This window comes from Haliotis rubra, unplaced genomic scaffold, assembly GCF_003918875.1.
Source record: "Haliotis rubra isolate DU_JTF1 unplaced genomic scaffold, ASM391887v1 Scf71, whole genome shotgun sequence".
Classification (NCBI taxonomy): Eukaryota; Metazoa; Mollusca; class Gastropoda; order Lepetellida; family Haliotidae; genus Haliotis; species Haliotis rubra.
In genome coordinates, this window is record NW_025767424.1 from 2409231 (window position 1) to 2415550 (window position 6320).

Here is a 6320-nt window from a genome sequence, read left to right on the forward strand (position 1 = left end):
GATTTTTGTCACTGTTGCTCACAGTTGGAAAGTTCCATCACATATCTACCAAATACAGAGATTTCCTGAGGCTATCATAAACTTTTGAACAAGAAATTGTTCGGGGAAACAGCATGCTCGTTTTACTTAAGAAATTATGAAATAGACACTGAATGTTGGAGAAGTATTGCTGAACGTAAAGTCATGATCCCGGGGACAATATTTGTTACAAAAGCTGGTGAAAAATAACTTATATACACTGATCATATTGTGTATGGTACATTGATGGTGGTGATCGCCATTCATCGTATCAACCATTGGTTTATCTGGTCCACCGGGGTACTTAACTTACTGGCCGCTGAAATGCAGCTACTTTTAGTGTCACAATATAAGTATTATATTACCAGTTTAATCTCTCACTCACTTACTCACTCCGGGGAAGGGTGCTTGTGTGATTATCAGTATCAGATGAGACGAAAGTTTATTTGGAAATGGTCATTGTATGACCCTGTGTCACTCACTCATTCACTCACTGTATACAGCTTATCTCACGGCAGTTCAGTTTGATATGGAAGGAAAAGTGGTGAGTGTCGGTTACCTCTTTGGTGACGACACAGGGAACGGGTTGGTTTCATAGTCGGGCCAACTGGGACTCGAACCTACGGTCATTGGTTCCTGGTGTGCCTAAGGGACGCAACTCAGCGAATTGTGGCGTGTGGTTCACCCGTGTTCCCACGTCACTTATACTTTAGTTATGTAAAGAGTGAAAGAAGCCCAGTTTGCGCAGTGCATATGTCGTAACAACACTGAAAAATACGATTCTTACATGTTACTATATTTACTCTCAATAACGAGTAACTGTAGTAACATCAAACTTCTTTTTGAGTGAGTGAGTGAGTTTAGTTTTACGCTGCTTTTAGCAATATTGCAACAATATCACGGAGGGGGACACCAGAAATAGGCTTCACACATTGTACCCATGTGGGGAATCGAACCCGGGTCTTCGGCGTGACGAGCGAACGCCTTAACCACCAGGCTTACCAGCCGTCCCTATGTAAGGAGCACTATACAGAATCAACATATGACGGGAGTAGACATTCCTAATTAAATGATGTGCATATATCCTAAAACAATATTTGATGCCCAAGACACTGTGAGGTGAGTCAACCCGCCATACAAATGACGAATAAACACCGTGTGTGACGAGCGAACGTCCTAACCAACACCCTACATGCGCTTTGTCAATTAATGTCAAATTAGTGTCGATTTTTGTCTCACAGACAGATTCTATCGCAAAGAGACCGGAGGTGCGATTGTGACTTTTTTGTGCCGATAAAACAACAGAAAAATCGGAACGATAAGATAATATTTAAAGATATAAGATTAAAGATTTAAAAATAAGCGACAGGCGGGTTTAATGAAAGGAATGCTGGGGAATATAAAATATTAATTAAAGTGAAACCTGTTCGCCATGATTAATGTTTGATCGTAGTTTGTATGCAGTCTTCTGTTCTGTTACATAAAGGGCCAATGTGATATTCTTAAAGAATTATTGTTCTGAAGATTCTGTTGATTTTTACGTGGTCTTTGTTGAATGACGTAAGCAGGTGTCCACCATAAAGATACATTTATCATTCCCTTGATGGTTTTGCAATTTACACAGAGAATAATAATCACTTAAAGTCTGGCTGACGGCCTTACCCTCCCCTGGTCTGTAATCTACAATATCCCAAAGAGAAGCATTTGTCATTCTATGTGACATCTGCTATCCGTATTACGTAACAGATACCAAACTTCGCGTATATCACTTTCAGGCAATTAATTTTAGAGACAGCCAATGTAAAATAGATATGCATTATGAGTAATAAGAATGGTAAAATCAAAGAAGGGATCCATGGGTTCACAATGATTTTTTCACAAATAAAAACATTATGTTTTACATAATTACAGCGTTAAACTTGGGCTATGCTTTGCACGTTTTAATCTCCCTCGCGCTCTGCGTGTGCGCCATGACAGGCTAAATGCTCGGCCGTATTGTATACCGCCCGTATTGGGGGTAGGGTTTCCCCAGGGTAGGGGGTCGTGGTTGGAGGTGTACTCGCTGTGGGTGAGGGAGGGGTTGGCAGTGGGACAAGGTTACATCATTATAGCGGAATAAAGATTCATGTGCTCATAATGAAAATATGTTCAAATCATTGTTGTTTTCTTTTTTTATAAGTGTCTGTGTGATTGAATTGATTCAATCTGTCGAGAATACGCCTTTGTTTGCGTCTCTTGTGTTGTAACAGACGTACACACACACACACACACACACACACACACTCACGCATGTATGTAAATCTGCGCAAGCGTGTATGTATGTATTATATGTGTATGTACATGCATCTATGTGTATGTTTATCTGTATGGATGCGCGCGCGTGTGTGAGTTATAACAGAAAAAGAAACCAAGACGCCAAGACAGATATTTCTCAGACACACCCAACGATCTTTCCTAAATATAAAACATCAGTGCGAAAGAATACCCAGTTTTTACTATCGTAAAATCAAATCATTTAGATGTGAAGGGAAACATAGCTGTGAACATTATACGAATCGTTCACTTAAAATCGGTGATGACACCAGGTGTTCACAAAATATGAAAGCATGACCTGTCCTGTAAATGCCCCAAATAAAAGTCAAAGAGGAACATTGGAAAAACCTGAGAGAAAAACCAAGAGTAACTCAAGAAGAAAATATTACTTCATTAGGTACAAACATATATACATTTGAAGAAACCGTAAGATGTACAATAAGAGAAATATTGAAGGACCCTGAAGACTGTCAAAAGAACGTGAAAGACATACACTAGACAAAAGCTGAGGAACATCCAAAGGGATCCTGAAGATTTCGGAGAGTGAATACTGATATAGCAATGCACTGCTAGAAGTAACTTCAGAGAAAGAGCAAGATATAATTTAATCTTATGAAAAGTTGTCACCGAGGACATCGCCATTATGATCCTCTGAAGTACACAAAAATACTCACAGAGAAATCCAAGATACACATCAGGGGTCTTATAAAATGGGCACCAAGAACATTTAGTTTAAATTAAAGCGTTGAAGAACAAGGTTTAAAACTAATAAAATGATTTTAATGAAACTGACCCTAAAAGATCCGGGTTAGAATTAGTCTTCACAAACTCATGCTTGTCGTAAGTTTCCCAATTGCGAAGATCGATATTCATGATATCATTCACGGGATCGTCTGGTCCAGACACGATTATGCACAGACTGCCGTCATATAGCTTGAAAATTACGGCGTTAAACAACAAACAAACGTTTGAAATGAATTCCGAGGCACTAAGAACGAAAATTCAAAACTAAAAGCACAGAAATGAAATCGTTTAGACCTTTCGTTTGTATTAATACTTAATGAGTTGATGTCTAAGTGGTAAGTGGTTTCTTTACTCAATCACTCCAAGAAGCACATCAAACGTTGGTATATTCTGCTTTAATCTTTTCATATCTTCTATTTACACACAAGGAACCTGGAACGTGGTCTATAAACATTAAAACGTAGGACTAAATAGGTAATTACAACACGCTGAGTGTAAACAGAATCTTGGGCGTGATACACATTCCGTTTACCTGCGGTCGATGCCTTTCAGGCTATTGATACTCTTTTAAAGGTCAGGCTTTACATGCAAGATTTATTGCACTCATTACAAATATTGACAAGTAGGTAAGATGAATGAATGAAAATAATTATTTGAATATATACACATCGATGTCAGTCCAGCAAAGTCATTAAGTCGTTATTTGTAGTGAGTAATTGAATGTTATAACTTTACGTGGAAAGCGAAAAATATTGTAAGAATAATCAATTGAAAGGTAATTCTTTAAAGAGGCACAAAGATTCTTTCTGTGTTGCTTTAATCAAAAATATTTGGAATACATCCTAAAAATATATGCTTATGCAAATTAGCTGATACATTATTAAATAAATGTGTGTCATTTGTAGAAGTTAAAATCGTGGTTGATCCATTTCCTGTGATTGTGTATAAACTATATTCGAAAAGAACTTATCTGTTTTAACGATTCTTTTTTGTGTAGATCAAATGATCAAACTAAACAATCACAGATGACGGGTACGATTGTACTTCTGTAGTGTGCTCAAACCGATTAAGTGCCCAAATATTATTTACTTCTGGCGAATATCGACCTAAAAAACAAATCCGAATAAGTAATCATTGACAGTCTCATCTCATACACACTATGGAAATAAGCTGACAATCTAACAACAGATTATGCCCACAACGACAAGAATCGTCTCAAGGACATAAGGGACCGTTCATAATTTATGGCTAGGGGGGTGATGATGATTTTAAGGGGGGTCACCCATTTTGTTCTGGGGAGATAGGGGATCATCAAATTTGTACACATGATTCAGGGGGGTCAGCAATTTTGTACATAAAAATATTTAAAAATTATGTTTAAAAAATATTTGAAGGGGAAGGGGGGTCATCGATTTTGTACATGACAAGCAAGGGGGGGTCACTTACTTTGTGAATAAATGTTAGGGGATGTCATTCACGTTGTACATGCTTCTCCATAAAAATCATCATCACCCCCCTGGCCATAAATTATGAACGGTCCCTCACGAGGCCATTCACCTTCAATAACTTTACAATAATCTATTTGGATTATTTATGATGATGTCTTTCAGTGTTAGTTTCACGAAAAAGTAGGCATTTAAAACGATTTGCACTTCAATTGTATCCTGGTGCATAAACCATAGTCGCAGAGGCAATAAATGCAAACAGCAGCATTTGGATATCATCTGCTGATAAGTAGAAAGGTTTAACAGTAGCTGTCCCGTATCGTATATTTGTTCAAAGGAACCCGTCATTATGATAATGTTGGGAATGCTACTGTGTATTTGCACGAGTAATGGAAGACCTTTCAAGTCTTCCACTATACACAACTATAAACGACATAGGAATTTGTCGTTTTGACAAACGCACAACTTTTCAAAGGTGGTTCACATATTTGAAGATTGTGAAATAAGCAAATCTTCCCGTGTATCACGCATAATTCGTGAGATTGTCACGTGATCTCGTCAGCTATTGAAACCTACTGATAAAGAGGGTTGTAAACCAACCTAACAGAAACAAACATCTACAAAGCAGTTTTCGGTAATATATAATTTGGAAATCATTTCCCCCCAATCCATAAAGTAGATAGCTGTTAAGTTCTTATTTACGCGTGTCAGATTCCACTATTCCAACATGGCTGAATCTGACAACCTGATATCTCATTTAATGCTTTAAGCCTATCATAAGTAATGGAGCGTGTTATCTTTATTAATAATATTTACATTTTAAAGTACAGAAATCACTTATTAAGAGCTGTCTGTCAAACATAAATGAAGGTGACACATATTCTTTACGGCAATAAAGATGCGAGCTTCATAGGGGCGTTCTTGAATGATAATAGGTTCCTTGTCTATATTATCCGGCTACTGTTAAACATTTCCCCCGTCATTGTCCCTTCTTCCGGGAAGGCCCGGTGCCCATCCCCTACTTTTTTACCCAGAGAATTATTTTTCTTATTAGATCAGTATGTAATTGGTCCATTGCATTTATGCATAACAATTTGATCATTTTATTTCAACGACATTTTCTGGTTTTATAAAAATTAAATTGATTGTTAATGTTAAATTTACTTACAATTCATTGTCTTTAAATTAACTTGATAAGAGTATAGAACTTATAAATCGTAATCCATTATTGTTAATTCAGAACGAACATATACCTTTGTACAACAGCTGTTGATGTTATATATACAAACACGCCAGTTACAAGATTAAATTCTGAGCAATTAATATTTAGAAATATTAACTTGAATTATTTTTCACCTTCCTTTTAAGATATTTATTTGAAGATTGGAACATTGATGATTTTTTCAACAACACAGAGAATTCTCAAAGAATGGTGAAGGCGGCAGCTCGTAAACTGCTCCAATAAGCAACATATGTGATTAGACACATGTGTTGTATAAGCAATAATTAACTGGTGGCATTCTCAATGCAGCTGTTGTAAAATTCATTGGTGCCTCATCAAAGATATTTTCCAAACGCTTCTATTTTACGTGTCGCCATGACAAAATCAATATTTGCAACAAAACAAAATAACGCATTTTTACATATTTTCAGTACATGTGCACATAGACTGATGTTGCCTAGTAGCGATATCTATCAGTATCTTAGCACAAATAATATTTCTGTCCTGTCAAGACACAACTGTTGACATAAAATATTTAACTCATATATATTTCTGAAACTAACGAGAAATTCGTCATA